We start from the raw sequence: 9,081 nt of genomic DNA, 5'->3' as shown, positions 1-9,081 counted from the left end.
GGGAGGGAGGGAGGGAGCCGGTGCTGGGATTTTAGGTGGGGAGGGAGCATGTGCTGGGGTTTTAGGTGGGGAGGGAGCGTGTGCTGGGGTTTTAGGGAGGGAGGGGAGCCGGTGCTGGGATTTTAGGTGGGGGGAGGAACGTGTGCTGGGGTTTTAGGTGGGGAGGAGCGTGTGCTGGGGTTTTAGGTGGGGAGGGGAGCAGTGCTGGGGTTTTAAGTAGGGAGTGGGAACAGGTGCTGGGGTTTTAGGTGGGGAGGGAACATGTGCTGGGGGTTTAGGTGGGGAGGGAACCGTGCACTGGGGTTTTAGGCGGGGAGGGAGCGTGTGCTGGGGTTTTAGGGAGGGAGGGGAGCATGTGCTGGGGTTTAGGTAGGGGAGGAGCGTGTGCTGGGGTTTTAGGGAGTGGAGGGGAGCCGGTGCTGGGATTTTAGGTGGGGAGGGAGCGTGTGCTGGGGTTTTAGGGAAGGGAGGGGAGCATGTGCTGGGGTTTTAGGGAGGAGGGGAGCGTGTGCTGGGGTTTAGGTAGGGAGGGGAGGGTGTGCTGGGGTTTTCGGGAGGGAGGGGAGCATGTGCTGGGGTTTAGGTGGGGAGGGGAGCGTGTGCTGGGGTTTAGGTGGGGAGGGGAGCGTGTGCTGGGGTTTAGGTGGGGAGGGAGCGTGTGCTGCGGTTTAGGTAGGGGAGGGGGAGGGTGTGCTGGGGTTTTAGGGAGGGGAGGGGGAGCATGTGGCCATGCTGGTTGGCACCTTCCCACCAGCCTGCATTTGGCCTTGAAGACTGAATTTCTTTCCCTTGACTGTCTGGACTTTTCTGGTTAGTCTTCATCTGCAGCCTGCATTTGGCCTTGTGAGGCTGGATCTTGATGTCTGGACCTTGACTTCCAGGGAGAGACAGCTCATACACTAAGGAGGGACAGACAGACCTGGTCAGTTTTAAAAAACAGTTGATTATGTTGAGTCTGCACAGCTGCAGTTAGCAAAGCTATCTCAGAGTTTTTGCTTTCTTCTAGCCCGGGGAAGATTTTTAACTTCATCGTTCCCGGTTTCAAGGGGACCCCTTTGTTTACAGCCAGGACTGAAGGGTCTCTGTCACATACCCTTCTTTATTTGTTGGTTTGTTTTTCCGATTGTACGGTGTGAAGGCCCCTCTTAGCTCTGGCCCACATGCAGACAGGCAATGGTGCATTTTGATGATTTCCAGTAGTTGCCCCCCATCCCTCCCCACAGAGTCCTACAGTGGAATTACTCTAAGCCAAAAGGTATGCAATTTTAAAATTTTTGACACATATTGCCAAATTTCTCTCTAGAAAAATTACACTAATTTGTGCTAGTTCTGGTTACCCCCCCAAGCCCAGAGGAGTGGGGATGACTGAGGCCGGGATCCGGGGGAGGGGAGGCCAGCAGGGGAGACGGAGCTGGGAGGTGTCTGGAGCAGGGGGGTGCTGTGATTAGATTCCAGTAAGTGCGCGGATCCTTCCTTCCGGCTGTTGGAGAGAGGAGCAAACAATTAAAATCTCAGACACCCATTTACCATCAAAACTCCCTCCGCCCAGGGTCAGGGGATGACTTGTGTTTTTACATGATTTCCTGTAAAATCTATCTTCAACCAAACGTGCCGTGCACAACTGACATAACCAGGTGTAAGTGGCCCCTGATCCGCGTCCCGCAGCGCTAGGCCTCCCTCTGCTGTGCAGTGTGGCCTGTCCAGTGGCCGTGGGAAACAACTTCACTTCTGTTTCTGTCTTTGTTTCCCGACCACGGCAGTTGAGCAGTTTTGTTTACGGGCCATACTTCCTCTTCTGTGGGCCGTCTTCTCTTTCACCGGCCGTTCTGGAAGATTCTGCAGAAGCTCTTGCTCACTGCCCACCATCCCAGGCTCTCTTCAGCCGCTGAGCACTCACCTAGTAGTTTTATGCTCCCTCTGCTCGTCCTGGGAGCTGAGCCCTGAGGGCCTCTGAGCCGGCCCGTGGGTGTTCGCTGTTCCTCCTGCACACGCGGAGGCTGGGCCAGGGGCGGGGGGCAGGGGCTCATGAAGGAGATTGGGGGCGCACCTGAGGCTCACCAGAGAACAGGCTTTATGCAACCGGAACATTGAAACACAAGCCCGCGGGTAATATAAACGCGTTGGGACCGCAGGAGGGAACAAGCTTCCACCCAGGCGGCTAGCGCTGGCTGCAGGCTGTGTGCCAGTTTTCCAGAAGCGAGCAGTGACTCGAGCTCACTCCTCGTCCTGGACTCCACTCGCCGCACGGTGGCGCTGTGAGCAGGGTTTCCCCCGATGTTGCAAGAAGGTGAATTCCGGGGAAATTTCTTTTTCAGACGTGGTTTCAAGCTGAAATCAGTCAGCACACATTGAGCTCTACACCAGAAAAAAACGGAAACATCGAAGCATGAGAACCGGTAATAATCGTTCAAGCTCTGTTTTAAATCTTGAACTTCATTCCCAGCATCACGTGGTAAAATGCACCTAAAAACGACGAGGAGACCTGCATCTAGTGGCAGGAAAGACGCTCTAACACGTCATTGGAGAAAATCACAAGTTATGAAATGGAATAAACAGCATGATCCCATTTAAAGATTTTATTAAAAACATTTAAAAAAATCATAAAATTGGTAGTGTTCTCTGGGTGGAGGAACACGGATTGGTTTGTTATTTTTGCATATGTGTATGTATATCCTCCAGGGCTTTTTACAATGACTCATTTTAGCAAAACCACTCTCCTCTGAGTCACAGGCCCCCAGGGGTGGGCCGGGAGGACTTCCCCAGAGAAGCTGTCCCTTGCCAGGATTGAGTGTCGCATAGCGGCCCTGGGGGGGTGGGGAACCCAAGCATCTTACTGGATGCAGTGCGCTTCCTCTCCACTCTTGGGTGATTGCCTGGGCTGCCCCAGACCCCCCAACCCCGTGTCGCCGAAGAGGGTTGATGTCCCGAAGCCCCTGTTCCTGAACCATCCTTTGCCCCCAGGAGCCTGTAGAAAGGCCCATGTTGGCTCACCCCACAAGGGCTGAGTCAGAATCCAAATTCCAGCGTGGCCCCCGCTGACTCAGGGCCACGTGGAGGCTGGGAAGGAGCCCCAGACAGGAGCACCCCTCGCAGGTCCAAGTGACACATCCCTTCCCTGTGAGCTCCGGAGGTGGTGCCACCCTGACTGGGGAGCTCCAAGGACAGGACCTCACGCCCCACCCAGTCACCTGCCCCCTGCCCCCTGAAGCACCTGAAAGATGTGGGGGTTCACAGCTGTCGTGGAGCGGGACCCAACCAGGGACGCCGTGTGCTCGGCGCCCCCTCTCCTGACCTTTCCACCTTGGGCCACTGCCCTCATCCCTTGGAGGAATCAGGCTCCAGGCTTCAGGGCCGTGGGCATGTGGAGGGCCTGGGAGAACTCGCCCTGGCTTGTCTGCTTCCCCAAGGGTCATTTCCGTGTCCTCGGGGGGAGTGTGACCAGCCTAGTGTAAGGGCTGGTAAGGCATGTTCCAGGGGGACCTGGAGAGGTTACCTGTGGGGAGGCAGGAGGCAGGGAGCAGCCCTTGGCCTCAGGAACTCCTCTACGGGCACTCAGGCTGCTGGAGGCTGCCCCCAGGTCTGCCAGCACTGACCCTCCACTCCTCAGGCCTGCCCCCCCCCGGGCTCACCAAAAACCTCCTTCTCTGTTTTCTCACAACCTGTGTCAGGGGTTGAATTGTGTCCCCCAAATTCATGTGTTAGAGTCCTACCCCCAGTTCCTATGAATGTGACTTTATTCAGAGCTGGGATCTTTACAGAGATCGAGTTAACATGAGGTCATTAGAGTGGGCCCTAAACCTATAGGACTGGTGACCCTATAAAAAGAATGTCACGTGAAGAGTGAGAGAGGTGCGCAGAGGAAGAGGGTGTGGAGAAACAGGGAGAAGACGGCCGTCCTCACGCCAAAGAGAGAAGCTGGAGCAGAGCCTCCCCCACCGTTCTCAGCAGGACCCCCGCTTCTGACACCCTGATCGTGTACTCCAGCCCCCAGAGCTGTCGTCAGTGGACGTCAGGTGTCTGAGGCGCCTGGTCTGTGCTGGTTTTGGCCGCCCCAACTCACTGACCAGCCCCACACGAGCCCTCGCAAGACGGGACCTCTGCACAGCCGCATTTAATACGATGCTCACGCTCCTGCCGCCCCGCGAGACCAGGACTTCCCCAAGAACAGGGACCAAGCTGTGCCCACCTGGGGACCCCAGCCTGCGTTCTGGAGGGAAGGCACAGGTGGGGCTCAAACGCTGTGCTGGCCGCCTTGGCTGGCCACCACGGTCGCGTTTCTGTGGCTGCAGCCGGACACTCCAGGTCTTATTTATCCTCCCAGATCTGACCGTTGGCAAAACACAAGAGCAACAGACAGTGGACCCAGGAGCAGGGAGGGTCTCTGGTCCCTGGTTCCTGGGGGGGTGGCTGGTCCAGGGCGGCGTTCTCGTCCCTGACGGCCTTGGCTGGGGCTCTCCTGCCATCTCACGCTCCTTGACTGGGGTGAATCAGGCTCAGCCACAGGGAACAAGCATGCTGCCGAGCCAGCTCCTGATCTCCAGACTCAGCCCCGAGCCGGCACAGAGAGCCTTGCCTGGGGATGGCCCACCCGGGGGCTTGACGGGGAAACCAGCGATGGCAGGTGGGCACGTGCTAAGAGGATGTTTATCTGCTCTCTGCCTTCTGGGAGGGTCTGCCTGGAGACTTTGCACCTGGTCCCCGACAGCTGTAGGAGCGTGGCCACCCCACTGGGGCTCTCATGGCGCACGGATCAGGCAGCAGATGTGCAGCCAGCTCTGTGACCCACAACGCTGCAAGTGTGGCACTAGGCAGCGGGCACAGTTGACGACCAGCCTGGTGAATTTTGCCCACATGGACGACCCCCGCCGTGGGAGTCTCGGTCCACTGTGAGGTACTGACCCACACTTGGAGCAGGAGCACAGCCCCGAGGAACAACCACCCAGAACGGAGCATGCTGTCCCATGGACGTCCAAGCTGACCGTGGGGGGAGTCCACAGTGAAATGCTGGCATGCTCCACCGCCACCTTCTCCTTCCCCCGGCCATTCTCCAGGGTCCGACACATCGGCATGTCCTCAGTCTTCCCGGGAAGGCAGCCGACGTCTCCCAGGTGCTGGGAGGGAATTCACATGGGAACAGCGACCACGTCGTCTGTGCACTCGCCACACGCCTGCCCACGTCCCCCTGAGCACGTGAGACACCAAGGGTACCTCAGGAATCCCCCACAGTCCGGGAGATCAGAGCCATGGGCATCCCTCCTCCCGAGGAGGAGACCAGCGCCTGGAGACATTACACGATCCGCCATGGCTGCCCGCTAGGAGACAGGCCCAGGAAGACGGAGCCGGGCTGACGCAGGCCCAGGCTGCAGCGGGACGCTGGGGGGTGCAGGGGTGAGCCTGTGGGCCTTGGGGAGAGCACAGAAGGGGCAGCGCAGCGTCCCCACATGCTGTGTGGCTGACCTCAAGCACGTCCATCGAGCACTTGAACCTGCTCATCCCAGTGGACTGCGGTGACTGCACCTGAGGCCAGGGGACCGGCTGACTTGCCTTTCAGGTCAGCTCCTGTGTGCATGCGGGAAGAGGCTGCCCAGGCCCTCTGCACAGCGAGGCTGGTCTGCAGCTCCAGGGACCCACCCGCTGCATGAGCATCCCCGCAGCGCCCGTCCTCGCCCACGGGGCCCAGCATGGCTGAGCTCCTTCACCAGCAGGTCCCTTCCTTCTGTCCTTCCTTCCTTCCTTCCTTCCCGAGCTACACGGCTCCTGCCGCTGAGGCCCAGGCACCGCCCCTCAGGCCACCCTCCCTCAGGGCATTGCCCGACAGACGCACAGGGTGCCATCCCCACACGAGGGCCTCCCGGGCAGCCCCAGCTCTGCTTCAGGCTCCACCTTGAGCGCCTCAGCAAGGCTCTCACCATGACTTGGCCCTTCAAGGGCCTCTTCAAGGAGCAGGCACCTCTCCTGTTCTTCCTCCTTCCTGAAGTCACTCAGGAAGGGGAGAAGGGACCTTCCAGAAGTGAAGCCCTTCCCACTACCAGGGGTGGGGGGACACCAGGGATGGTGGCTGAGTTGTCCCGTTGCCCGGGTCCCACCTTGGCTCTCTGCCGTGTCGGGGTCAGGAAGCCTGGCTCCTCCCTGGTGATGGGCAGAGGCCTGGAGAGGGCACGTCCCCACAAGAAGGCCTGCCCCAGCTGCCCATCCCTTCCCGCTCAATGCCCTCTGCTGAGCCCATTTCTGCAGGGAAGAGTCAAACCCGTGTCCCCCTCCTGGGGCTGCGATGCGTGACGGTGCCTGGTGATGGTCAGCAGGGACAACGTCGACTTGTACCCATGTGACAGTCCCCCACTCAGTGCTGTTGGGGGACCAGCCACAGGGGACCTGGCATATAGCTGCGTCTGCTGAGGATGGTCAGCACAGGTGCCCGTGACCCAGCCTGAGTAAAACAAAGGGGGCTGTTTGCTCACGGCTGACATTACTGGACACCATGCCTCCACCTCCCATGCCTGGGGGTAGCCACTGCTCCGAGGGGCCATCACGGAGCCAGGGCCAGGCTCAGAGCAGTAGTCAAGGGCTGCCAAAGGCCACGCCAACCAGCCAGGCCTGCCCTGAGGCCTGTGCGCCCTCTGCAGGGCCCCAGGGTCTCTCTTGGCTCTGCGTCCTCCAACCCGGGTGCATGTGACCGAATCAGGATGAATGTACCCGTACCAAAGTGATGAGAGAGTGAGCACCCAGAACCGCAGGAATTTATCATCCCCGAGCCCCTGCTATGCACCAGGCCTTTAGAGTAATTCAGCAGAGCTGTGCAAGGCTCCTGTGCCTGGGCCTGCTGTGGGTACCGGAGACCTGGCAGGGAGCACAATGACATCCTCCCCTCATCGGGACTTCATTCCCGTCACTCACTCAGCGTGAGGCGGGGGGAGCCCCCTTCACAGACAAGGGGCCGAGGTGACAGGTGGGAGGGACACCTCTCTGCTGCCTGCAGGATGGCTCACATGCTCATTTATTCCATGGAAAGCTTGCTCAGGAACGGCCCTCAAACCTCAGACGCGTCTGGAACACAAACGACCAGAGCAGCTCCAGGGATGGACTCACCGCAGGTCCTTCGTTGGAAGACCAGCCTCGGCCACTGGAGGCAGACAGATGCCAGGCCAGCTCCCCATGCGCGCGGGGGAGGGCCGAGGGCAGGAGCACAGCTAAGTTAGTCCAGAAGGTCCCCCAGGGCGGGTCCCGCTGACCGAGGAGGTAGGAGGTGGCTGCACGAGTGAGCCGTCAGCCTCCTGCCCTGAGTCTCCGGGGGAGGAACGGCCTGGTGACAAAACAGCTAGAGTGTCCAGATACGGCCAGTGGGGCAGAGAACACTGGTGTCGGGAGCTTCCGAGGCCGGGGGTGCTGGGTGAAGGTGGGGCCACGTCAGCCTCTCCAACAGTGCCATTCTGCTGCTCTGGGCCTCCCAGAGGACCTCAGCATCTCGGTGTCCCTTCTGCTCCCGTCCCCAGGAGTGATTCACCTGGCAGCAGGGACCCTGGGCTGTGGAGGGGTCTCATGGCTTTGAGACAAGAAGACCCCATGGAGACCATGGCCAGGTCAGTCATCTTCACTCTGGCTGTGGGCTCCACATCTTAGACCCACGGCCCGCAGAAGCTGCTCCACAAAGGATGCACGTGGCTGAGGAGCCGATGCGGAGACCACAGACCTGCGTTCACATCTGCGAGAGCTAGGGTCCGCCCAGGTGCTCACAGCTGAGACGTCCCTAGGCTGCCCTGTGCCTCCCTTTTGGTTGTAGCATTTGGGTTCCCATACGAGGCTGCTCCCCGGCAGCACCCCCATGACCCCCCCGTCGAGCTGACGGATGCACGTGGCATGTTGGGGCACCTGTCCCCAGCACTGCAGGGGCAGCATAAAGTCACAGCGTTGCCTCCATGCTGCCCAGCCTTCCTCTCCACCTCTAGGGAGGCTCACGAAGCCACAGGGGAGCCAGGAAACCTGCAGGTGGTGGTGGGCATCACTGGGCGCTCGGGATCAGGGTGGAGTGTGCACAGAGGGCACAGGGAGGCTGGGCCCTGGGAAGCAGAGTGGGCCAGTCACACAGGGGGCTTCAGGGGCTGGCAGCCCCTCCCTCACGCTCCTACCCAGTGGTCACTGCTGAGCCCCTCCCAGCAAGAGGAGCATGTGCAGCTCCCACACAGACCAACGGGCCACTGGGCCACCCCAAGGTCACTGCTGGCCTGAGACGGTCACAGCAGAGTGGGGCCGACCTGGAGGCAGGTTTGCAGGTGGGAGCAGGAAAGATGGACAGAGGCGAGTGGGGTGGGGAGGCGGGGAGATCGGCTCAGAGAAACGTGCCTCGCTGGGGTGGGCAGGCAGGCTGATCCTCCAGGGCGGGGGGCTGATTCCCAAGCCCTCCTTGTCCCCACGTCAGTTCTGATTATCTCCAAAGCGGCTCTGGTCTGGGTGTGAACTTCCTCTTGGTGTCTGTCACCTCCTCCCTGGTTTCACCAGCTGGTTTCTCGAAGGTCAAGAATATCCCTGAGCAGAAAGCAGAACTGTTTTCTCACAGATTTAAGAACTATGAAAAGAAAATGCAAAAGCCCATAAAAGAGGACTAAATTTAACTATGTCTGAGTGATCAAAAAAATTTGGCATGACAAAAGGAATGAAAATCAAAATTAAACGGAAGCAGAAGCCTGGAAACGATATTTACAGAATGTTGGGAGGAAGTAGTAATACCTATTTTTTAAAACTCCTTACAAATCAATGAAAACACAAACACTCAAGAGAAGATGTAAATAGGTAATTCAAAGACAGGAAGTGCTAGTGGCCACCAGGCAGATGGAAACTCACCTGTCCTCACCGGCAACAGGAAACGCAAACTGAGAGAACAAGAGGCCGACCTGCCCGCCCAGCGGGCGCACACGAGCCGTGGACCATCCCCAGGACGGCTCGCCTGGGCCGAGAGACCAGGGGCGTGGGGCTTTCACGCAGCTCAGCAGCCCCCTCTCTCTTCCGTCCACTTCTATGCGCTGCCTTACAGGTCTGTTTTGAGTCGAAGACGCTGAGTCTGGTTTCCAGGGACAAACGACCAGAATT

General features: G+C 59.1%; 1 long non-coding RNA gene across 1 annotated transcript; it reads right to left on the bottom strand.

Annotated features, from left to right (window-relative positions):
* Positions 1-701: 701 nt before the first annotated feature.
* LOC147914571 (uncharacterized) lies at positions 702-2,381 on the bottom strand. The gene is made up of 3 exons (XR_015555045.1): positions 1,576-2,381; positions 1,094-1,480; positions 702-899 (listed from the first exon to the last, which is right to left on the bottom strand). It is a non-coding gene; the product is annotated as an uncharacterized LOC147914571 (long non-coding RNA).
* Positions 2,382-9,081: the final 6,700 nt, after the last annotated feature.

The sequence above is a fragment of the Ceratotherium simum genome, chromosome 18, assembly GCF_057802395.1.
Source record: "Ceratotherium simum simum isolate JZ-2026a chromosome 18, ASM5780239v1, whole genome shotgun sequence".
NCBI lineage: Eukaryota > Metazoa > Chordata > Mammalia > Perissodactyla > Rhinocerotidae > Ceratotherium > Ceratotherium simum.
Note: the sequence above shows the minus strand (reverse complement) of the source record. Positions and strands in the feature narration are given on the sequence as shown.